At 48.4% G+C, this 25,448-nt stretch overlaps 1 long non-coding RNA gene across 1 annotated transcript in view; it reads right to left on the bottom strand.

The window, feature by feature from the left end:
- Positions 1-10,549: 10,549 nt before the first annotated feature.
- LOC141372845 (uncharacterized) overlaps positions 10,550-25,448 on the bottom strand; it is a 27,458-nt gene continuing 12,559 nt past the window's right edge. The window contains exons 2-5 of the long non-coding RNA XR_012378340.1: positions 19,915-20,018; positions 14,661-14,749; positions 12,937-13,046; positions 10,550-10,735 (exon numbers count right to left, since the gene is read on the bottom strand). This is a non-coding gene — a long non-coding RNA (uncharacterized lncRNA). The remainder of the gene's footprint in view (positions 10,736-12,936; positions 13,047-14,660; positions 14,750-19,914; positions 20,019-25,448) is intronic.

The following is a 25,448-nucleotide window of genomic DNA, read 5'->3' as shown; positions in this document are numbered from 1 at the left end:
ATTCTAGACTTTTCACTTAGAGCTTAGCTCAAACTAGATTTCATTACTTTCAACCAAAAGATTCCTGATACTACCTCCCTCTAGTTCTGAAACATGATATAATGGTTTAGCCGTTCATGGTAATAAGGCTCCTTCATAGGCCATGTCTCAGCTGCTATATTAGCCAGGTCAGTGTTACTTACCTCACTAAAGTCAGGTTGCCTCAGAAAGTGGTGAGCTTCCCATCTCTGGAAGCACTCAAGCAGAGGCATTTTGAGTAGAGAATAATAGCAGATGCTAAGTCTGTGCTAAGCATTCTCCAGACAGGATCTCGTTTAGTTCTCACCACAATGCACGTGAGATACTCTGTGTATTATCCTGGTGTTCCAGCATCCTGTCTGCGGAGTCTTCGATTTATCTTCTGCTTCAACTCCACTCTCCTGTCAAGTGTCTTCTTTGGACAATCCCAGCAGCCTCACAGCCAGTCTCTCTCCCTCCAATCCAGCCTGTACCCCCTATCCATCATGCTCAGCCCAGCCCCAGAGGGACCTGTGCAAAATGCAAACTGGCAACGTCTATTCTGCCCTGCGAACACCCTCAGTGGCTCCCCAGTGCCCCCAAAATAAGCCCTCAGCCTTCACGTAATATACTGAAGTGACTCCAGTAAGTCCTTGCATGGACATTGTCCTGTGTACACCAGAGAGACTACTGCCTCTTCTTCCCCTGCCACCCCCCCAACCCAGCTCATGGCACTACGGGAAGGCACCTGACCAAAGGGCAGCCGGTCGATGGCCAGAAAGGGGACCACCAAGTGACTGTGGCATTGTGGACGGGATGTTTGTGTCCCCCCCAGAATTCGATATTGAAATCCTCACCCCCACTGTGATGGCATCTGGAGTTGGGGCCTTGGTTCTCATGCCCTCTCTCTCTGCCATGGGAGAAGATAGCTATGACCCAGAAAGCCCATCACCGGACACCAGATCTACTCCTACCTTGATCTTAGACTTCCCAGCCTCCGAACTGAGAAATACATGCTTGCTGTTGAAGCCACGCAGTCTAGGATGTTTTTGTTACAACAGCTCGAACTGACTAGGACACCTGGCAGGAGTGCTTGGTCCATGGAGGTGAAGGTGAGCACGCAGATCCATCAGACCCTGCTGGTGGTAGGTGTGGTGGGGGGGTAGTTCATGCTTCTCAAATGCTCTGGGCACTCCCCCTCCTCTCCCAACCTTCCTGGCAGTTAGGTGGGGCCATCTGGCTACTTCTCGCCAATGGATTGTGAAGATAAGCATCAAGAATATTAAGAACTAGTGGGCCTCCTCTGTCTCTCTCTTCTCTTGCCATGAGAGACTTCGGAGGCCACACGTTCCAGGGAATACTTTGTGTAATTGTGTAAAGCTACCAGGATTTTAGGGTCTATCTGTTGTCACAGCAGAGCCTAATCTATCCTAACCAGTACACGCTCAAGAATTTGAACTGAAGACACACATTGAGACTTGAACACAAGGGGGTTTCGTGTTAATGTCAAAGCTCTAGGCTGGCAACCAATGAGTTTTGCTACTGTGCAGAAGATGAGATAATTCGGTTACAAAAAGTAGGTTCAGTCCTGAACAATTTTATGTAGAACAGTTTTATGTTTACCTTCCAACAGGGGCGCCTGGGTGGCTCAAGTCAGTTAAGCATCTGCCCTCGGCTCGGGGCATGATCCAGTCCCACATTGGGCTTCCTGCTCAGCGGGGAGTCTGCTTCTCCCTCTGCCTCTCCCCCGGCTTGTGCTTGCTCTCTCTCTCTCTCAAATAAATTTATAGAATCAAAAAAAAAGTAACTTCCAACCTCTATGAGGCCTGACTCTCCCAAGGATCTTGTTCACCCTGTGATGCTGGTTATGCTGTATGCCTGGTTCCCTAAGAAGCTTGGCCCTAATTCTGGAAGCTCTTTCATTCCCACATGTATCCTCACAATTGCCCTATTAGTTGAAGTTACCCAATTGCCTCTGCAACCCAAAGAGGCTGCCAACATACCAGACCTTTACGATCTGGCCCCTGCTGACTTCCAACCCCACCTCCTCCATATGTTTCCCAAGACCCCCAGGCCCCAGCCCCAAGCACCAGCCACATTTGCCAAAGTCACCCAGCCCTCTCATGCCTCTGGGCTTCGTAGTTCTTGCTTTAGCCAGGACCACTCTTCCCGCTGCCTCTCTGCCCATTAAAAGGCCGTTTGTCCTTCAAACCCCCGTTCAAAACACTCCTTTCATGAGGCTGCCACCGTTTCTCCATAGTATTCAAACACCAAGTTGATCTGTTTCATTTTGTTCCTACCTCTAAGACAGGTATAGTAATGATTCTTACTTTACAGGGAGGCTGAGAGAGCCAAAGGAAACAATGTGAGAGAAAACCCTTAGAAAAATGAAACAGACTGTGTCAACATAAATCCGTACTGTGACTGTCCTCCCCTGCAGGAGCATGTTTCATTCTGGCTGACCTTGTGGTTTGCTGTGTGCCTTCCTCCTTTTCTTGCATCTATTAGGATGGTTTTGGTTGCATAAAGAAATTCTGCCTACCTCAAGCACCCTCTCTATAAGAAAAAATGCAAAGGAAATAAATAGATGGGGTAGCAGTTAAGAGGTGCATCTGGTTACAAGTAATGGAACCCCCCAACAGAGCTGTTTGAAGCATAAAGGATTCTGAGCAAGAAGCCTAAAGGGAAGTTGCTGCCTGATATCTGTGCAGCGCTTGTAACCTTTTCCTCATGCTTACAAGGTTTCTGCCACAGCCCCAGCCGTCATGTCCACATCCCAATAAGAAGGAGAGACGTCGAAGGCAGATGGACACTCGTTGGCTAAGCCACATGGCCACCCCTAACCGTAAGGAAGTCTGGGCAGGTGAGCTTTGAGCCTTCCACTTCCTAGAATAGAGAAAGCATAGCTGGAAGAGACTTGGGACGTGTGTTGAGTGAACCAACCTAGAGTACCTACCATAAGGAAGCCCTCAGAAAGGAAGAAAAGCTGAAGAGCCAGAAGGCAGGAACTAGCAGGTAGTTAACCTTCAGGGCGCTGCTAACCGAATCACGCAGCTCTTGCCGTGTTTAATTCTTGCGTCACAATTTACTTTCCCAGTGTCCAGTTCTCCAGTTTGAGACAAATGGCCACCCGTTGTCTGGGAGAGTACAGGAGACTTGACTGGAAATACCCCAGTGTGGCATGCGAGGACGGACAGGGAGACCCCATAAAGAAAATGCTAGGGCTGGGCAGATGAGAACCAGTCCTCTTACATTTCCCCTATTAGGGTGTAAGCTCCCCAGAGACAGAGTCGTCTGACTCTCTCATCTGGTAATCTGCCCCTCTATGCGGCCAAATGATTCGCTCACCAAATCCTCCATGACTGGGGTGATTTCACTCTTCAACCTTCCGGGCCAGCTTGTTTTCTCCTCTCTGTTTTGGTTTGCATCATTATCTTCATCCTCAGAGACAGCATGGGTCTTGAAGCCAGACAGACCAGGGATGGAATTCCAGCTCCTGGAACCCTCCCTCTGTGGCTTTGCTCAAGATACCTTACATCTCTATGCCTCCGTGTTCCTATCCGCAAAATAGGAAGACTTAAACCAATCACACAAGGTTGCTAATAGCAGAATTAAACAACGTGGTGCATATAAAGCCCTCAGCACAGTACTGGGCACAAAGTGGACACTCCAGCATCAATGGCCCATTAGCATTTTTATGTAGGAATTTTAAGCAATAAGAGTGCAATGAATAACTCCCTATATCCAATTCCCCAAAAATTCCTGTTTGGATTCTTACAGATTGCAGGTTTGATATTGAGGAGAGAGCAAAGTTCTAATCTTTCTAGTTCATCCTAAAAATAGTTAGCTCTTCTCTGTACATTCTGTCAGCTCAGCACTTCCCATCTAGGGAACTGGGAGATTGTGAAAGGCAATCTTTCTAAACAGGGGTCAAATGTTTTTCTTTACCCCAGAGTAACTCACAGAAGATGCACATGAAGGGAAAGAGCTGACCCAGGAGGACAGGGGTCTTCCCACCCAGGCTGGGATCTGGGGTCTGGAGTCTCAAGGATATAAGGCAAATGGTACATGATTCATCCTAGGAAAAGGGATATTTTTCTCATATTTCTTCATTCAATGATTCAAGTTATCTGAAAGACATTTACTGAAAGCTATCAGCTCAGAAACTGGTAAATGCAGCAGAGACAGAAGTAATTAGGTGTGCCGCCCCTAGAGATTTCATGATAAAGCTATTTGTTGAAATCTTCAAGCATTCAATTATAATAATGCATAATAAATACTATTTTTATTGAGCATTTATTAGGTGCCATTCACAATTCTAAAGCTTTCCACACATCATTTACTTTTCATCTTACCTTAACCTCATGAGGTAATTACTTTATACCCATTCTGCTGATGAAAACAGAGGGGTATATCAAGAGTGAAATAACTTATCTGGGTCCTTTAGAAACTACTTGGAAGGCTTTCCATCATTCCTCCCCACCAGTGTTGGGGGGCATCTAACAGATGAGGGGTCATCAGTTGTCATAGAAACAGCAAAAGAACTTGAACCTAGTGCCACTTTGCTGCTAGCAAGCTAATAACACCCCCGGACAAGTTCTTCTCCATGCTCAGGCGGCTCTCTCCCCGAGAAGTTCTTTCCCAATAACTTCTCTGTGTAGCTACAACCTATTCATCTTTCAAAGTCCAGCTCCACTGCCACCCCATCAAGAGAACTTTCCAGAATCCCCCATGCACACCACCTAGCTAGGATCTCTCAAACCTCCATGTTGGTCCATGTCTATTGACCTTTGTGTTCTGCCAAAAGTTATGATGGGCTGTGTATTTGGCTTATTTGTCTCTGTTTAATGAGTTTCCCTCCAAAGCAGAGACATGCTCTAGTCAACTCTCTATCTCCAGACACTGGCATTCATGTGTGGATTAAAGGGGTACTAAACCCATAGTGCTTGGCTCATTGCAAGCCTTGTGCTCAGCAACCACAGACAGAATAGAATTGAATGTGGAAATAGACAAAATGGCAGTGCAAGGCGAATCCATTGCCTCCCAGGGTGGAAGCATGTTGAAAAGATGTCAGCAAGTGCTTCAAATAAGAATGGCCAACAGGTTAGAGAACCAGACCTTCTAAGATTTAACAGTTAGACTGCCCTTCGATGTAACCAGCTCTGTCCTCTCAAGCAAGCTGATGGATCCCCCAGTTGCCATCCAGGGTAGATGAAAAACAGAAGTCATATTATTATCTTGTGCAACTTTTGGGGAAAACCACAGCTTCAACTCCTATGGCTTCCACACCCTCTTCTGTCATTCTCTCCCCATTCAACGTTTTCCTCCCATCCACAGGAAAAGCCAAATGTTCCTCGCTTTCAAACCTAGTTCATAAAATCAGATTTACCAAGAGTATAACTCAGGAGTAATGATTTACTTTACCTGAAATCATTTACTAAAAAAAAAAAAAAAAAGATTCTTTAATCGGCAAATTACCAACATGGTACATTGAGAGGGCACTTTAATTTTCAGAGACTCAATACATAAGTTTGTTTTTCCCTGAACACATGTCAGGGGCACTACGGGGTCAGCAAAGGCACTGGTGGAGTGAGGATGGAATCTGGGGAGAACTCGGGAGAACTCGGGAGAACTCGAATAGAGGAGGGCTAGTAAGAATCTGGAACCTGACGCCTCCCCCCAGAAACCATCTGCAATGCCTCTAGAGTTGATTTTCACAAAACTATGTGCCTATGTGCCTGAGCTGATCCACCAGAAGTAAAGAGTCCCCATGATTAAAAGAGTTTAACAAGTGTACCTGCTCTGTTCCTGCCTTTAAAGATCCTGATCATCATTTGGTTATTCGAGACTGTGAGGAAGCCAAAAGTAAAGCAGCTTGTTTCATTTTTATGTAATATTATTATAGAATTTCTAAAAATAGGCTGCAGAAATCCTTTCCAGAGGAGGTAATCTTGAGAAAGACAATAAAGTGAAGCGGGTAAGAGCCTGGTGTCTGCGGCCAGACAGCCTGGGTCTGGATCCCAGCAATGCCCCTCACTCTCTGTGTGACATAAGCACGCTACTCTACCCATGCTCTGTGCTTTCATTTCCTCATCTGGAAAGTGTGGATGATAAGAGAACCTACCTCATTAGACAGGGTGGATGTGAGAACTAAAAGCACTAAAATATATACAATTCTTGGAATGGATCCTGTATACAGTAAGTGCTCAATAAATATCAATTATTTAGAATGTAAGGCTCATATATTATCCAACAGCATGAAGACACAGTTGTCAAATATCTCAGAACGTTCTTCCTGCTTGGCCCCTAAATTTCTGGAGAACAGGAAAACGTAACCTAACTATACTAGGAAAAATCAGCCAAGAAAACATGAGGTGTAAGGAAGACTTGACTAGGTCTTGGTAGTGATCCATGAGGACCCGCAAACAATGGAGGAGAGAATTGAAGTGGTCCAAGGCTCTTGGTTACTAAGCACGGCCTGTGGAGGGCGACCGCTGAGGGTAAAGCCCAGGTACACCCCACACAGGCTGTGTGATCCGGGGCAAGCAACCTCACCTCTCTGTGCCTGGGCATAAGAACAGCACTGACCTTTCAGAATTCTTGTGAGGATCAAATGAACAATTAGGTGAACAGTGTCTGGCTTCTAGCAAGTAAAGTGGAGCCCTGATTATTCTAGTCCTACGGTTGTGATGTCAATCCTTTTGCTTCTCGTTTAGTTTTGTTTTTTCTCGGAAACACACAGCCTCACAGACTCTTAGAGTTAAAAAAAGGATCCAGAGCAACATCTTTATTTTGCTGACAAAGAAACAAGGCCCAGAAAAAAACAGTCATTTTCCTCAGGTCACATGGCAAGTGGGAGATGAAGGTAAGATGCAACCTTCCTTCCATGAGATGCAGACAAAGATGGGTCACCTTTCCTGGCTGCACGGGCCCCAGGGGAGGAAGCAGGTCTCTAGAGAGAAGCATAAGCATGGCAGGAAGTGGGCACACATTCCCATTCCCAGAGAGCAGGGGAAAACGGTCCCAAATCAAACAGTGTTCCGTTGGGCCCTCGGCCACATGAAGCACTGTTGATTTTCATCCCATGAGCAATGGAAAAGACTAACCGTGATTCCCTCATGCACTCTGCAGTGTTGTCCTTGAAGAACATTTCCAGTCAACATCTCACCTGATTTCATCCTCCTGTCAAATTCCTATGGTAGGTGTTGCTATCCTTATTTTTAAAGACTTTCAAGGGCCACCTGGGTGGCTCAGTCGGTTAAGCACCTGCCTTCGGCTCAGGGCATGATCTCAGGGTCCTGGGATGGAGCCCCGCATCAGCTCCCTGCTCAGCAGAGAGTCTGCTTCTCCCTCTGCCCCTCCCCCTCCTTGTGTGTTCTCTCTCTCTCTCTCTTTCTCTCTCTCAAATAAATAAATAAAATATTTTTTAAAAGAGACTTTCAGAGAAGGTAATGACAAGCTAGTAGGTAGCTCAGTGAGAATTTGCCCAAGGACCACGTGGGGTGTTCTTGCTGTAGTTCTCATAATCAACAGCATCAGTGTGACCCCACCAGCTGTGCCAGCTAATGGAAGTCATGCTTTTGTCTGAGGTTCGGTTTCCTCGTCCCTAAAATGGGGATCACACTATCTACCTGTGAGCGCTGTCGTGAGCGTTTATATTGCTCACGTACATCATCCTCAAAGAAAGTGAACGAGGGGACTATCGTCCCCATTTCAGGGATGTGGAAACAGAGACTTAGGTGCTTACCTGAGGCCATGACCTGCCCACCTGATTCAAAACATTCAGGCCTATGGGAAAGGAACAGCCTCGAATCTGGGCCCTAACGTAGATATGCCTCAGGTCTATCCGATGTGGTGGTGGTGGCGGCAGTGGGCTGGGCTTGACTGTCATGGCCGTGGTCCCTTTCAATAGCCAGAGGGATCCTTAAATCGTGGTCACCCCTCCGTTCCTCCAAAGGCTTCCCATTTCACTCAGACAAAATCCAAAGCGACCCCCGAGGCTCTCAGTGTCCTACAAGACCAGCTCAGCTGCCTCCCCGGCCTCCTTTCCTGGGACCCACCCACACGCTCCCGCCTCAGGGCCTTTGCCCTTGCTGTCCCCTCTGCCCAGTGCACCCTCCCCCGTACATCGGCAGGGACGCCATCGTCACCTCCTTCTAGTCTCTGCTCCAGTGTCACCTTCTCGGTGACACTGTCCATGACCACCCTTTGTAAAATAGCACCCCTTCCCTTTTTACCTCCTCATCCTGTTCAATTGCTCGTCTAAACAAGCACCCCCACACGACCAATCAGGATGATTGGATCACTTCGTTTCTTGTCTTTTTCCCCTAGAGTATCAGCCTTCCCTGCTGGAGCCTCGTTGCTGAAGACAGGGCCAGGCACACAGTAGGTGCTCTATGCATATTGGTTGCACGAGAGAATGGCTTCTTGGGCTCCTCGGGCACCCCAGGCAGAGGGGCAGAGAAGGCAGAAGGCAGCAAGCTGCGCCAGGTAGGGAGGGGAGCGGTGGGGGAGGCAGAGCCATATTCTGAAGGAGGAAACTGCCAGGGCTGCTGCTGGCTGCCGGGGCGGGGGGGGGGGGGCAGCAGGGCACAGCTGGGTGCAGATGCTCATCTTCCCCCTTCCCCTCCAAGTGCAAGAGCACCCCGGAACCACTGAGCTGAGCCCTGCCCCAGAGCAGGCAGGAGAACTGAAAGCCAAATCTAGAATCTTCAGAGTTGAAGCAAACCCCCAAGTCTCTAGTTTGCTGACCCGCTGCTTTATTCGGGACCAAAAGATAGAACCGAGGAGGGGACTGGGAGCTCATCCCAAGAAAAGGAAGCTCGGGCCTCCCAGAGTATCGATGATAACAAGAACAGGAGGTGTATCCACCTGGACGGATTTACGGAATTGACCCCAGACGGTGCAAATGAAAAGCGTTTCTCGAAGGGACCACTTACTGGTGGGGGCTGGCAGCCCAGGCTCCCAGCCATCGCACCCCCTGAGGGGCAGGGGGTGGAAGCACGGAAAGGGGGATGGGAAGACGTCGTGGAGGAGCACAGCCTCTCCTTTGGCCCGCTGGTCTCCTGCAGGGACCCTCCATGCCGAGTGCCACCAGAAGACCGGCCAAGGGAGCAAGGGACGCAGTGGGCAGGGCAGCCCGCAGGGCACAGAGCCGGGCAGGAACGCCCCCTGGGAACGTGAAGAAGAACCAGCACTGGGCGGAGAGCAGGGCACAGACAAGACCCTCGGTCTCTATTTGCTGACTGTGGCCAGGCGTCCCCAGCCCAACTCCCAGCGTCCTCTGCAAACTACTCAGTCCTCAGTGCTCAGCCCAAGCACCAAAGGCACCGAAAAGCCTTCACACACACACACACACACACACACAGGCACGCACTCCCATGCAACTCTCACACGCACACAACACATACACAACTCTCACACATGCACTTACATACTCACACACACACATGCGTACACCACATACACTCAACCTCACTCACACATGCCCCACCCCCCCACAGATACACACAAATGTTCACACACACACATGCATGCTCACACTCACACAATCACACTCAACACCGCCACACCTTCACACACACACACCTCTCACACTTGCATTTACACACACATCCATATTCATTCTCACACGCTAGGCACCTCCACACCTCCACGAACGGACCCACACACTCACACACATCTGGGCGTGAGTTCATAACCTCTCTTCACTACGTTCTCAGGACAGCCCGTGAGTAATCTCGCTCTTGTCTACCTCTCCCCAGACTGTGAGCCACCTGAGGGCAGGAGCTATGTCTTCTTCTCATCGGCATGTGTTAATACAAACTTAGCATGGGAGTGTAAGGATGGGGATAGCATGAGAGGCCGCTCCTACTGAGCTCCTACCTCACACTGCGCATGCCTGAAGTCTTTAGTCATGGTCTCATTTCCATTACTCCCCATGAAGTGAGTGTGGGTGTCCCTATTTTTCAGATACGAAAACGGAGGCTCCAAAAGCTTAATAGCTTTCCCCGAGATGACTCAAGGAGCGAGGGGCAGAGCTTCATGCAAATGTCCCTGCCTCCCAACACCATGTTCTCATGTCTGAGCCTAGCGCAGGGCCTGCCAGGTGGAGAGGTTCGCGAATAGTGGCCAAAGGGAACTTTCTCTGCAGTCTCCGTGGGGGTGGAAGATTATGAGCCTGGCTCTGAACATCATCTGTCTCCAATCCAAAATCACTAGGTGTGAAATGGAATTGCTCTGGCGGACCTGAGACAAGCCTGTGGGAGGGCTGGGGGATGGAACACAGGCCTCCTGATGTCCCGGGTCACCCTGACTCCAGGCTCACCGGGGAGGGGCGCCAGCCTCCCCCCTCCCCCACTGCACGTTGACCTTGGAGGACCCCACCAATGCCCACATGGGTCTGCACGACTCATCAGCTGGAAGTTTCACTTCTGTGCCTACACTTTGGAGGGGTGTTGGCAATAGGGGCAGAATGCTGGATGTGTGGAAACCAACCGACTCCAAATTCAGAAAATGAACCCAGAAAGAACACTTGCCTTGATGGTGCAACTCTTGTTTGCCTACCATTTGACTTCTAGCAGGAAGTATTTTTAAAGGGTATTTTTCTCCCTTGCTGGCCAGTTCCTCATTGAGAAATTCTCTTTTGTGACACTTGGACATCTTAGCTCCCAAAGTGATGATTGGGACTTTTTTTTTTAATTTCCACTTCTAGGTTTGGATTCACTTCTTCATTCATCTGGAAGAGCAGAAAGGATTTCCAAATGCTTACAGAATGTCTCTTTTGAGCCCCGAAGACAGGCCTTGTCCCCAGACCCTGACTGTCACCTTTTGGAACCACATGGCACAAGATGGGATGTCTCCACCTCCTGTTCCTCTCCCCTGACCCCTACTCCCACACCCGGCACGGTTTATCAGCACCCTCCATGTCCCACCATACGTTATGAAGCAACATGATAAAATCTCCTGCTAGGTTTGGTAAGAAATAGAGTGTAACCCGATGGTGAAACCGTAATGGGCTTCAGAGCTGAAGGGGAACATGTTGATGCTGGAAACTTCCTTACTCCCTGCCCTTCTTGGAGACCAAGAAAACAGAAACTATCACCCCTTATGGCAGCCCATCAGCAGGGTCCCTCTGAACCCTAACGCTGCGTATTTGCCCATCACCAATCTTCCAGGCCCCTCTGGGCTTCCATCCTTTTGATGATGACAGAGTGTGAGCTCCTGCTTACTCTGCTAGCCTCGCCTGATTCTTCTTCACTCAGACTCGACACTGAGCAGCACCAGGCTCCTGCCATGCCTTCCACAGGCTGTTCTGTCTTTGCCTCATGGTATTTTCTTTGCTGGGGATGCTTCCCCCCCCCCCCGCCCCAGATTTTATCCAGGAAGGTCCTCCTTACACTGGACTCACCCTGAAGATCATTTTCCAAGCCCCAAGCTCCATGGCACCCACTTGGAGCCCCAAGCTTCCCTCTGCCTCAACATTCACCACCTTGTGTTGAGAACATCTGCCCTCTGGTCTACCTCTCACCTCTGAGTTCTGGGAAGACAGAGAAATCATGTCTGGCTTCATCCTGATTCCCGGAGCCACCCAGCACAGGGACTGGCATATCGTGGGTGCGCAGAGGAGCACTTTCTAGAATCTGGCTCAACACCCTTCATTTGCCTTCATCCTCTAAATAGGCATGTGAATTGGCCCAACCTGGGCCCAGAGAAACAGGAACTTAGAGACAAGTGCAAAGTGACCAAATCCCCTAACCCACCACGTGTCGGGTGAGAAACAGAGCAAGCAGCCCAGAGCAGGCACCCCAGGAAGATATCGGTGGTGGAAGCCCCCAGGGCAAGATGATCCCAGCAGGGAAGCCAGTGGCCCTGTGCGGTAGAGGGTCCAGGGGTGGTTCCAGACCATACATTCCACCAGAAATTCCAACTGTGGAGCAACTTGCCTTTGGCTGAAATCTTTCACCCTGGTTGAAAAGGAAAGCCCTGGGCAAATAATTCTAAGCTATCTTTATTTCTACAGCTTTCTTTATAACCATAAACGTTCTGCTCTACCAGAACCTGAGTCCATCATCTAATTAATTTCATATCAACTCTCTGAGATTGGGATCATTTTCCCCATTTTATGAATGAGGAAACTTAAGTAGAGAAAAATTAGGTTGCTCAAGATCCACACATCTCAGAAAGTAGAACTAGAATCCAAACCCAATTCTGGTTGGCCCCATGGCCCTTTCTTTTACCCAAAAAGTTAAACTACCTACTTGAATAAGAGAAAATTCTCCAAACAGGAACCAGGAGACCTGTCATGTGACTTTGGCCTGGTCATAATCACTCTGGCTCTTGATTCCCTCATCATTTCCCTATAAGTTACACTTGGCTCAAGACACATTCAACATCACTTCCTCTACAGAGCCTTTCCTGACCACTCCATGTCATAGTCAAGGGCAGCTAACCAATCCTTCCTTTGGGCTCCCACCAGCCTCTCTGTCCCAGCACCTATGCATCAGTAAGCTATTGCTGTGTAACAAACCACTCCCAAACTCAATGGCTTCAAACCAGTGGTCAGAAAACATTTTCTTAAAGGCCCAGATAACATATATTTTGGGCCTTGCAGATTATATGGTCTCTGTCTCCACTCCTCAGCTCTGCCTTTATAGCTCCAAGAAACTCTAAACAATACATGAATAAATGGGCACAACTGTATTCTAATAAAACTTTATTTACAAAAACTTGTCATCAGCTTACTGATCCACAAGCCATAACTTGCTAATCCATGCGTTGAGCAATAAGCATTTATCATTGCTCATGAGTCTATGAGTTGGCTAAACCAATCTACTCATCTGAGCCAGGCTCAGCTGTTCTTGCCTGAGCTCATTCATGCATTGTGTTCTACTGTCCAGACGCCTGGGTGTTAGCTGGTTTAAGATGCTCATTGCATACCTGGTAGTTGGCCTACTCTCAGTAAAGGTGATAGAGATGACTGGGCCATGAGTCTCTTGTCATCAAGGAGGCTATCCTGGATTTGTTTTCTTAGAAACTCTGCAAAATCCCTAAAGATGGTGGAAGCACACAAGGTCGGTTGAGGCCTAGGCTCAAAATTGGCACACCACTACTTCTACCACATTGTATTTGATAAAGCATATCACAAGAGCAGCCTAGGCCCAAAGGGTAGGAAAATAGCTTCAGCCACCTAATAGGAGAAGCTAGGAACTCACATCACAAAGAGTGTGACTATACCATGAACCAAGGCATTGTGACCAGTCATTCCACCATACACAGGTGCACCTGTGTGTGTGTTACATGTATGCCTCCCTCTCTTTAGACTATAAGCCCCTTAAAGATGGGTTTCCATATCTTATTCATCGTTGTGTCTCCAGTGCCTATCACAGGGCCTGGAACAAGTCTATTTCACCGTAAAGAGATCTCAAATCCATCCATCTCCATCGTCAGCACCTCCACTCTGGTTCAAGGTATTGTCAGCTCTCACCTGGCCCACTGCCATTGCCTCCTGACTGCTGGGGGGGGCCGGGGGGGGATGGTTAACATTTATTGGCATTGTGAAAGAGTTTACATCCACTGGAGTCAGAAAACAAGGCAAGTGCTGAAGAACACCAAACACTTGGGGGGGAAAGTTGGAGGTTTCTACTAACTAATACAGGGAAATAGGGCAGAAAGGGAAGTTTGGGGATGCTGGTGCTCTGGTCATGACTCTGCTCCGTGTTGGTCCTGGTGCAGCTCCTATCAAGACAGCTGGGGTCAACGATGGCAGGAAAGTCCAAGAACTTACACAGGGAGCCCACATGGCCAGCCAGGAGCAACACAGCTTCAGCATTGAAATCAACACCCAGCTCTGCTTCTTTACTTTACAAATAGCTTAACCTTTCCATGCCTTACTTCATCATCCGCAAAATGGAAATAAAAACAAATAACTCACTCTCATCACCAATTTGAAACTCAAAATGAAAGAGTTTATGTACAGGATGTTGTGATAAGAGCTGCCACTCATGGGGCACCGGGACACATTTTACATGCTGTAGCTCATTGACTCCCCACCATGACCTTCATAAGGCAGGCCCTGCTGCTAACTCCAGCTTACAGATGAGGAAGCAGAGGCTCAGAAATGTTTAACAACTTGCCCAAGGTTGCACAGCTAGTAGGACGTGGATCTGGGATTTGAGTTCACTCTCTTTTGTTCCAGAGCCTATGCTTGTGATCACTCAACACACTCAACAAACTCCAGGTGATGTTATTATTAAGGCCCCCAGCCATCCCCAAGGCCAGGCATGCCTTCCTCTTCCCTTCCTGTCTACATGCGCCTGGCCAAATGGCAAAAGAGAGGCCCGTGTCCCGTGCTTGCCTCTGCCACCTCCTCACCCGCTGACCTAGAGCAAGCAAGGTCTGAAACTCAGTAGTCACCCTTTCCCTAAAATGAGTCTAATAATTCGTTCCACCCCAGCAGATCATCACAGGGAATAAAACCAACGTAACCAACCACACATTGCAAGTTACCCAGCAATGCCTAAATCGAATGGACTACGAGACAAAGCACTTCCAGCTGAAAGAACATGGACACTGGAGGCCCCAGTGCTCACTGAGGAGCTAGCTCCTGCAGAGCGGACCACCCCTGCCCAGAGGCCACCTTATTTATGCAATGATCGACTCACGTCGAAAACTCAAGAGGCTGCATCTGCCCTCAGAGCAGGCCCAGATGATACTTTCCTCTTTGCTTCACTGGCTTCAGGTTGGTGTTTTTCTTTAAAAAAAAAAAAAAAAGTTTGGCAAGGGATGTTGTCCCAAAAACTTTAGTGGTTTGGTTTTCTTTCTCCTGACTTTTTTTTTTTTTTTTTTTTGATTGCATGCAACTTCAAACAATGGCGTCATTTACAGGCTCCAGGCGGCCTCCTGCCATGGGTCCCATGCTGAGCTCTGCTGTCTAAATCGTTGGCTGTGGCCACTCTGACCTTGAAACCGCCGCTCTCCTCTGAGGTCGGGTCACGTGGCATCTGAGCGCTCAGCAGCCTTGGAGTGACAGTGTGGACTAGCCAGAACGCTGATTTTCTATTTTAAACTCATCTGTTGTTATTAAGTGACCAGTGGTACATTTTTCTCTTTCTTCCCAATGAGTCGCCAAGATTCTCCATGTTAAGCTCCATGGCTCTAACCCTCCCACTCTTGATTCCTTATTCTGGGAGATGTCATAAATAAGGTTGGCCAAAGTCCACTGCCCTTAGGTGTGTATAGTGGGCATAACACGGGTTTTCTGCCCTCCTGGATTCCTGGAATTAGGACACTTTATGTTAAGACAATATTTTGGAGAGGAGATCCATTCAACCCAAAAGTCATTTACACTAGAGTATGAATTGGCCTTTTTAACAGATCTGAAAGCAGTTTCTAGATGGAGAAGGTGGAAAGGATGAGACTTCTGGGAGTTATAAGTGAGATGAAATACTACAGAGGGTGGGAAAGGGGTAGGAACAGAGGATTGTCAGATGCTGAAAATGAACTTCACCTCTGTCATGAATTTGCCTTGTGCTGCGACCATGCCAAAGATTTACTCTGAAAGGAGGTGGACATCAAAGAGACCACCATATTGTGTATGAGATTTATCTTTATTCGCATTATCCAACAAATTTTATATAGCACATCTGTGTGTTAGGGGCTGTGTCTTTGCAAATGTAGACTAATTTAATCCTCACAACAACCACGTTAGGTAAGTATTATTACTATCCCCATATGACAGATGAGGAAACTGAAGTACAGAAAAATTGAGTAATTTGCAGGACATCACACAGCTTCTGAGGGGCAGGGCTGGAATTCAAATCCAGGCAGTTTGGCCCCAAAGTCCATGCCATTAACACCTAAGCTATAAAAGCAAAGGTACACAAAGCCACTGGTGTAATTTCATTTTATTTTGGGGGCAACTAAATGAGTAAACTCCTGTGATGAGTAAGTCATTTCAACATTCAACTTGAAAGGCATCATCAAGACTTCAGAACCAGGAATCAGAGAGTGGCTTCTGAAATTGATGATGACATTGACTAATTCATCTTTCTGACTCATTCAACAGGTATTACCAAGCAGCCTCTATGCCTTTGGCCAGACACCGAGTAGACAATCATTAGTAGGATGGTCATGGCCCGGCCTGCTCAGAGCTTACCATCTGGACAGCACTCAGGCCTCAGCTGGTAATTGCAATACGGATGGCAGGTGACAGGTGTGGGCCAGCTCACTCGAGGAGTCCCGGGATGCAGAGGGGAAGGTTTAGAGAAATGACATCGATGCTGAGCCCTCACAAATGAGCAGGAGTCAGCCAGATGATGAGGCAGGGGCAGAGGGAGCCAAGCAGAGAGAGCCCATAAAAAGTCCCAGTAATGATGGTGAGCAGGATGGTTGGGAAAACAGAAAGTTGAGTGAGGCTGGTGGGGGACTGTGAGGAGAGGGTGGGGGGCTAAAGGCGGACAGACAGCACAGCCAGATGCCAGAGGGCCATGTGGCCCCTAGTGCAGCACTGAGGCTTACCCTGAAGTCAAAGGGGAGTAGACCAGGGGAGGCACGCGGGGTCCTTAAGGCAGGGAGGACCCGGTAGAGGTGTGAGCAGGAGAGGACCTACAGGCAAGCCGGAGCAAAAGACTCGTCTCTCCCCCGAAACTGGGCCTCTAGATCTGTGGGATGATTGCAGAAGACTGCGCCTGATCACCACAAGTTAAATATAACAGTTTACCACAGGCGTCCTGCTTCTCCTTGAAACAATACAGACTTGGCAGAGAAAACACGCCCATAAAAGAAATAATCTCCAGCAAAGAGAGAAGCCAAACTAAAGAGTCTCTATGATTACAGGCTAGAAGACACGTGTCTCTGGTTAACTTTCATTTCCCGGAACCCCATCAGGACAGGACGAAAGGGAAGACCCACGGGGTCACGTTCAGTAACCTAAGTGATGCCAGGGGCTTGTCCCGCCCCCACCAGGGTGTGCCAAAAGCTCCGTCCCTCCTCTCAGATCCAAGGAGGCCTGGGCCTGCCTCCTGTGCACAAGACAGTTCTCCCCTTAATCTGCTGATATCCATTCACCTTCCCTTTGCCACTCACATCGTGCTTCCAGTCCCGTCCCTGGTGGCCTCCATCAGTCACGGGGCGGCTCATCCTGCTGGGATTGCCCATGCTCTTGCCCCCTGTCCATGGACCTGGCCTGCTTCCTAGCCCGCTCTCTGCCGCACCGTGGGGCAACTGATATTGGAAGCCCTTGGATGCAGCCACCAAGCTGAGCAAACATGCTACCTTAGATCCTTAGGAACCTGTAGGCACAGCCCATCCATTTCCCCGACAAGCTTATTTTGAGTGCCTGACAGATGCGGGGCACTGGAAACACAGGGATGGATAAGACCCATTCCTGCCCGTGAAGGGAGCCTAGCCTCATAGAGGAGGGGAGAGCTCTTCCGTTGAGCTCTCCCTCTTGAAGACTTCTTAAAGCCTGACACCCAGGTACTGGCAGGAATAGAACATCACCAGGTGATGGTCGGGGGAAGGTATTCCAGGAAAAGAGCGCATACAAGGTACTGTCTCAGCCTGCTCTGCCATGAGGGCCGATCTCCCCCATCAGTGCAAAAGAGAACCCTGGCGCTCTGCTCCATCTTGAGCTGCGAGAGACTAACAGCAACCGTAATAAGAGTAACTGTGTTCTAGACCAGCTCTGTCCAATAGAATTTTCTGTGATGAGGGAAACACTGTATATCTGTGCTGTCTAGCATACCAGCCACTAGCCCCCTGTGGCAAGTGTGCACTTGAAAGGTGGCTAGTGCAAGGGATGAACTGATTTTTTTTTAATTTTAGTTCATTTAGAAAACCACATGTGACTAGTGTATTAGACAGCACACTACAAGATATTGTGTTAAGTATTTTATGGGTAATAAATTAATTCTACTGTTGGTGGGAATGCAAGCTGGTGCAGCCACTCTGGAAAACAGGATGGAGGTTCCTCAAAAAGTTGAAAATAGAGCAACCCTATGATCCAGCAATTGCACTACTAGGTATTTACCCCAAAGATACAAATGTAGTGATCCGAAGGGTCACCTGCACCCCAATGTTTATAGCAGCAGTGTCCACAATAGCCAAACTATAGAAAGAGCCTAGATGTCCTTCAACAGATGAATGGATAAAGAAGATGTGGTATACATATACAATGGAATATTATGCAGCCATCAAAAAGATGAAATCTTACCATTTGCAATGACATTGACGGAACTAGAGGGTAATATGCTAAGTGAAATAAGTCAATCAGATAAAGATAATTATCATATGATCTCACTGGTATGTGGAATTTAGGAAACAAAACACAGGCTCATCGGGGAAGAGAGGAAAAAATAAAACAAGATGAAACCAGAGAGGGAGACAAACAATAAGAGACTTTTAATCACAGGAAACAAAGTGAGGGTTGCTGGAGGGGGCAGGGGTGGGGGGAATGGGGTAACTGGGTGATCGGCATTAAGGAGGGCATGTGATATAATGAGCACTGGGTATTATATAAGACTGATGAAGCACAGGCCTGTACATCTGAAACCAAGAATACATTATATGTCAATTAATTGAATTTAAATAAAAAATATTATAGAATGAGAAAAATGTTATAAAAATTAATTAATTAGTTCTAATAATGAACGATGAGATAAGCGTGATTATCATCTCCATTCTGCAGATGTAGAAACTGAGGCCCAGATAGGTTAGATCATTTGACCAAGTCACTCAGTAAGTATAGAGCTAAGATTCAAATCCCCGAGACTAAGCCTGGAAAGAAGAAATAGTTCCCTCATTGTACTTTCATTTGTTCATTCATTCCAGAGACATATATTTGTGCCCATTGTGAGTCACATACCATGCTATGTGGTGGGGATATAGATATAAATGGGATAGGGCTGTTGGCCAGGCGGAGCAGATAATCTAAAGAGGAAGATAGACAAACTAAAGGAAACCTTCACACCAAGAGACACCTACCATGTTCAAGGTCACCTCACAGAGCTAGCGAGCCCTCAGCTGGGACCGCTAACCCAGCATTGGGATGTTGGGGGTGGGGGCTCTTGGAGATGAGTGGGACTTCTGTATTCACAAACAGAAGCCCTGGCCAGGTCCCCTCACTCCTTTCCAGGAACCCCTTCCCCAGGATGAGAAGTGCCTGAGAGGAAAGAGGTGGGCAGACTCAGGGAGGAGGGATAAGGTCACCCCTGTCTAATGAAGCTCATGGGACACTCAGCAACTTGAAACTGCCTGCGACATGCCCTCAGCTGTCCATATTACCCATTGGTACACCATTCAGACTGGGGCTTCCAGAACTTCCCAAGATTTGCATCGTCCAGAGCCTAACCTAGCGCCCCAGAACAGGCCTTCAACAAAGGTGTGGAGCTTTACCATGAGCTAGAGCCTGTTCAGGTCCCGGCTCCACCACACAGTGGCCGGGTGACCCTAGGCAAGCTTTTCGTAGCTTTCTGAGCCTCAGTTTCCTAATCTGAAAAGCTGGGATAATAATACTTATTTTCTAGGTTTGTTACGAGGATTAAATGTGTACGAAGCCCCTGATATGTTGCAGGCTTTTAATAGATGGCTACTATTATGAAAATAATTACTGATTAAAGCTAAAAGTAGACCACACCCCCTTGCTCCCCAGTCCTTCCCACCAGGGCACGGAGGCAAAGGGAGGAAAACCAGAGTGTGGAAAGTGGCTGAGTGTGTGGCGACCTGGGATCCCATCTAAACTTGATCACTCACCTGTGTAAATTGGATGGGTCCTATCCCCACTCTGGGTCTCAATTTCCTCCTCTGTAAAATGAGACTATTAGCCTAGACTTGGAGATCCTATGAGCAAATGCCTACTGGAATAGGGCAGCGACAAAACAGAAATGAGCTAAGGGAAGCTAATGTAGGAGCACCTACCATTCAGTCCCTGCGGACAGTCGCCAGATGGGAATGTCAATTCACGGTTCCCAGATATTCTAATTTTCATCAGAAGCTAGACATCTGGATTTTTTGTAAAGAATCTTGAATTATAAAAAAAAAAAATAGTAACTATTTGCAGCTTTTAATCTCCTCAAACACCATAAAGTTAAACAAAGCAGGTCTTCAAGCCAAGGCTAATCCAATGGCTGCGATTTTGGCACCTGCAGGCCGGATAACTTCTATGGGCAGCGATTCTGCCCCCCACCCCCACCCCAACTCCGCTGCCCCCTTTGCCTGTTTCTGAGAAAACACATCTTTCAGGTCCCCTTTTCAGTTCCTTCCCCCATGTGCGTCACAAACCTACGAGGCCTCAGAGGGTGCCCTGCTGAGGCCCAGGACTCCCTAGAACCCTACAGAAATGCGTCCTAGCAAGTTCTCCTTGCATTTCCAGAAGCCTCTGCACCTCTCAGTTCCCAGTTCCAGTTTGTGACGACTGATTTCCTACACTGACCTCACTCCCCACTTCACCAAATGGAAAGGGTTGATGAAATCATCATTTCAGCCCCAACATGGTGGAGCAGGTGTGAAAACCAAGGCTGAGCTGAGAGCCAGAGTGTATTAAGAGCCATCAACATGCCAGGCACTGTTGAAAGCATGAGGTGGATGTTCACCTACTTAATCTTTGTGGCAAATCTATAAGGCATGTGCTATTATCATCATTTTGCAGGTGAGAACAGAGGTTCCAAGAGGATAAGTAACCTGCACGAGGTCGACCAGCTAGCAGGTGGCACCACTGAGACCCAGCTGGGTCTGGATCCAGGCCCCCATGCTTGTAAGTTCTGTCCCTTCTGATGCTGAAATGCATGGTCAGTCCCCACCTAACCCTTCACAGCCTCCCCATCCCAATCAGGAGCAAGTCCAGCCTCCACGGTTGGGTCTGTCTGATCCGATCCAGCCCTGTTCCCAGGCATCATGCCTCTTTGTGGAATCATGTGTGCCTCTGCGCCTTTGTACATTCTGACCTCTCTGCCTAAGATGCTCTTCCCTCCATTTCCTGACTGGCGAGGTCCATGACTGACCCTTCAAGGCATCTCTCTGTGAAGTCATCCTGGATCTGAATTCTTCCTGCATCTGCATGGCAGGTATGTTTCATCATTGCAGGGCTCCCATTGGACAAGCACCACACCGTATATTTGTCTTCTTCATGGGACTAGAAACTCCTTGAGGGCAGGGCTAGGGCTTACTCATCTAGCCCTGACAACACAGCAGGCTCAATGCATACTGTCCAGGGAGACCTACTCTGAACCCCTCCCCTTGTCCTGCCTGTACTCCTTTAATGTTGGGGCTCACCTGACCCCAGAGGGACCCAAATACCACAGCTGGGGGACACTGTCATTGCGTCCACGAATGGCATCACCCTCTATCAACTTGCCAGGACTGTCACAGCAAAGGACTACAGACTGGGTGGCTTAAGCCACAGAAATTTATTTTCTCGGGATTTTAGAGGCCAGAAGTCCAAAATCCAAGTGTTGGCAGGTGGATTTCCTCTGAGGCCTCCCTCCTTGGCTTCTCCTGGTGTCTCCATGGTTTTCCTTCTGTGTGTGTCTGTGTCCGAGACTCCTCTTCATATAAGGACACTAGTCAGGTTGAATTAGGACCCATCCCAATGACCTCATTTCAACTTAATGACCTCTTTAAAGGCTCTGTCTCCAAATACAGTCACAATCTGAAGTTAAGACTTCACCACCTGGACTGGGCGGGGGGCGGGGGGCAGGGGGAGGGACACAATTCGGGCCAATAACAGACCTCAATTTCCCTCCTCCTTCCTGCTTCCCAAGGTAACCCATATGCAGCTAGAATCATTAACAATCAGTCTGGAAGAGCTCTTCATGCGCTTCCAGCCCAAAACTTTGTATTTCACAAGTGGGGAAACTGAGCCCTATGGAGGGAATGTCCCTTGCCACCAAAATCACCCAGCAAATTACATCAAAGCTTCTGACAGTTGGCCCAGGGGTCTTCCTGTGACCCCCACACCCATTTGTAAATACCAGTTTTGCTATTTTAAGAACTCTTCTCACCTGCAGAGCAGGTGATAGGCTGATGGGCATCAGGAGCAGATTTCTCACCACTCTCCTCCCTGGTCCTGATCAGTGAAGGCCAGGCCTCTAAAGTTGTTTCCAGACACCTGTGAGGTGTCCACAAGACGTCCTGGTCACTCAGCTTGACCTCAGAGCTCCCAGAAAGCGAACCTGATTAAAGTATCAAGTGTTTGATTTTTCTCCTTCCAGTTCATAGAGTGTCCATTTAAAGGGCCCTCTTGCCACCTCACGTGCTTCCCAAGATCTGAGAGACACCGCCAGTTGCCCTGGGGGCCTGAGGAACAGCCCCTGTACCCCTTGTCCTGTAGCCACTTTAAGCCTGCACAGCCCAGGCCAGGGCTGCTCACATATGTCTAGTCCAGTCCTTTCCAGAACCACCCTCAGTGCATCTACATTGAGAGTCCTTCCACGGCTCCAAGTGCCTGCAAAAGAAAGTTTGTCCTCCCCAACCTGCTTGGGTTCAAATCTTCCCTCCAGCACTTTCTAGCTATGCAATTGCAGAAAAGTTAAATAGCCTCTCTGCAGGGCATAAGAGCAAGACCTTCCTTATAGAATTATATGTATTAAATTAGTTCATACGTGTAAAGCACATGGAGTAGTACCTAGAATATATTCAGCCCTATGTAAGTATTTCTTAAATGTGTATATACATGCTCCCCATTCCACCCAACACAACAACAACAAGCTTCCTTAAGAACCTACAATGTACAAAGCACAGTTCCTGGCAGGAAAGGGTTTATGGATGCAGGTATACTTGATGAGGGCCTTGAAGGCTAGGGAGAAATTCGTGGGGTGTCGGGGGAGTTGGAGTAATGCAAGTAAAGGGAAGATGGTGAGTAGGGTCAGCGGGCTTAAGAGCCCGTGGTGTTGGGCAAACACTGGGTGTGGCTAAGGCTCTGAACAGAAGGGGGAGGTTGTAGGCCCTGAGGCTGAAAGGACAAGAAACCAGATCTTGGAAAAGTGGGAGGCTGGGGTGACAGGCCTCGGGCGTGTGAAGCACCAGGAATGCACCACATATATGCCCCTCACTGGGCCTTGCTTCTCCTGGTCTTGTCCCTGCTCGCACTGCCACATTTTTTCTCCGTTCCAGCTCAGCATTAGGCCCAGGATACAAAACTGCATAGGATGTATGTAGTCTCTGCTCTAGAAACGAGCACAAAGTCAAGAGGAGAGGGGGCAGCTAATTAGCCAATTCAAGAGTGGTTAACAGGAAGAATGAAACCCTGGACGCCCGTGGAGCAGCTCCAGCTGAACATGGGAGGTCAGGGAGGGCTTTCCAGAAGACGGGACACGGGAGCACAGTGGTGAAGGGCACCTGAGCCTTTGCAGTAGGGTAAGGTTAGGAATGTTCCAGTCTGTGAGAAGGCACCAGAGCGTGAAATGCAGCCTGGCATGGCTGGAGCAAAGGGCACATAGGGGCCAAGAAGCAAGGGACAGGGCTTTGGGGGAGGAAGGGACCAGAGCCAGTGGAGCTTTGCGGGACAGGACAAGGAATAGAATCGCACCATCATCCAGGAGTTAATGGGCTCTAAGAGGTGGCTTTGCGGGAGAGGAAGGGCATAAACAGAGCTACATTTTAGAGCAAACCCTGTAAATTCCCCCAGCATCGGAGCCTGAGATAAGAAAGTGAGCGGGGGTAGTTTATGGGTGAGGTGACCCCAGGAAGCAACAGTGACAGAGTGAGGAGAGTGAGTGGGGGATGGGAGTAAGACTAGAAGGGGTGTGTCCCGGAGCTGGTCACCTCTGGGAACAGCAGAACCCGGTCCTGCTGGAGACCCTCTGAGAAACCATTAATGACCTCCCCATTGTCACCAACTTTCAGTCCCCATTGCTTGAAGGTTGCCTTGGGAGGCATTAACTCTCTCTCCACCCATTGCTCTTCCAGGCACAGAGGCTGACTGGCCTTCCCCTGACCGTGGTTTTGAACAAGCCTTGCATGTTTGAAATAGGACAGTTATGGCACCCATGGAACTGTCCTCGCTGCCGTGCTGAAATCAGGGGGTCTAAGGGAGGCGTGTGGGGCACAGAAATATCTGCAACTACCTCCTGGGATTAAGATGCATCCGTGAGAATTACATTCCATTGTAAATAACAGAAAAACAAACAAACAAAAATAACAGTAGCTAAATCAAGTTAGATATTTAATTCACCCTTGCATTGAAGATGTCCAGAAATAGTGGCTTATGGCTGGTACACTTTGTGAAGGGCATTCTCCCAGCTGTGGAAGGCCATCCTCCAAATGGCCCAGTGTAGCCGTTAGAGCTCCAACCATCAGAACCATGTTTCAGGCAGCAACATAGAGCCAAGAGGAAGAGGAATGCATCCTCTCCCTTTTAAGGAAACTTTCCAGCACCTTCCACATGACACTTCCACTTACTTCTTCTTGACCAGAACTTAGGCACATAGTCATTCCTAGCTGCAAGAGAGGCTGGCAAATGTTGTCTTTTAGATCATTGGCCATGGACATAACCAAAGTGGGCATTCTTTAGCTAAGAAGGGAGAGAGAATGGACCTTAAGAGGCAGCTAGTAGCTGGTTAATTTGGAAGCTGTCATAATCCAGGGAGAGATGAGAAGCGTCCAAGCAAAGGGAGCAGCCGGGGGTGGATGGAGAAGGAATGTGTGTGTCAAACGTCTGGGCGTGGATTTGGCAGGACCGGGTGAGTGGTGTCGAGGGGAAAGGAAGGGCAAGAGTCAGGAATGAATCCCAGGCCCTGGCTTGGATGACGAGGTGAGTGGAGATGCCATTAATGCAGGAAGAAAATATGGGAAGATACAGTTTGGGAGAAGGCCATGAGGTCCTCTGTGGTCATGCTGAGTCTGTGATGCCAGAAGGACATTTAGAGATGTCCAGGAAGTAGACAGTTGGGTGACCAGGTGGTCAGGACAGAAGTCTTGGCATGAGACAGCAATTTAGGGGCATTAGGCATTGGAGCCGAGGAGCCCTCAGGGTAAGAACACAGAGAAAGGGGAAAGAGACACATACAGCAGGCTGACATCAGAGTGTAAGGAGCATGGGAAGAGTGACATCAGAGTGTAAGGAGCATGGGAAGTTGGCCTTGTGAACTGCATCAGAGGGCAGGAGGAGAGTCAGGGGTATTGATGACCCTGTTTGGCTGTGTCCCTCTGTGTAAAGCCCCTCTTGTAACCATAATCTCTGGGTTCTGATAACCACTTGGCCTTCCCATCAGGCCTAGATTGGGTAATGTCTCCCTGATATTATTCATGCTAGAGTGCTGCACCGTTTCCTGGTACATTCTTCTAATCCTTTCATACTTTTGTAAAGAGTGCCTTCATTATACTCTCCTTAATTACACAGATAGATAGATGACAGATGATGATAGATAGATAGATAATAAATGGATAGGTAGATAGATGGAAGGATGGATGGATCGATGGATTAGGTGGATGGGTGGGTGGATGGATGGGTGGAT

The sequence above is a fragment of the Callorhinus ursinus genome, unplaced genomic scaffold, assembly GCF_003265705.2.
Source record: "Callorhinus ursinus isolate GAN/ISIS: 27379988/994484 unplaced genomic scaffold, GSC_fseal_2.0 scaffold5, whole genome shotgun sequence".
NCBI classification, from domain to species: Eukaryota; Metazoa; Chordata; class Mammalia; order Carnivora; family Otariidae; genus Callorhinus; species Callorhinus ursinus.
The sequence above is the reverse complement of the archived record's forward strand: the minus strand, read 5'-3'. Positions and strand labels throughout refer to the sequence as shown.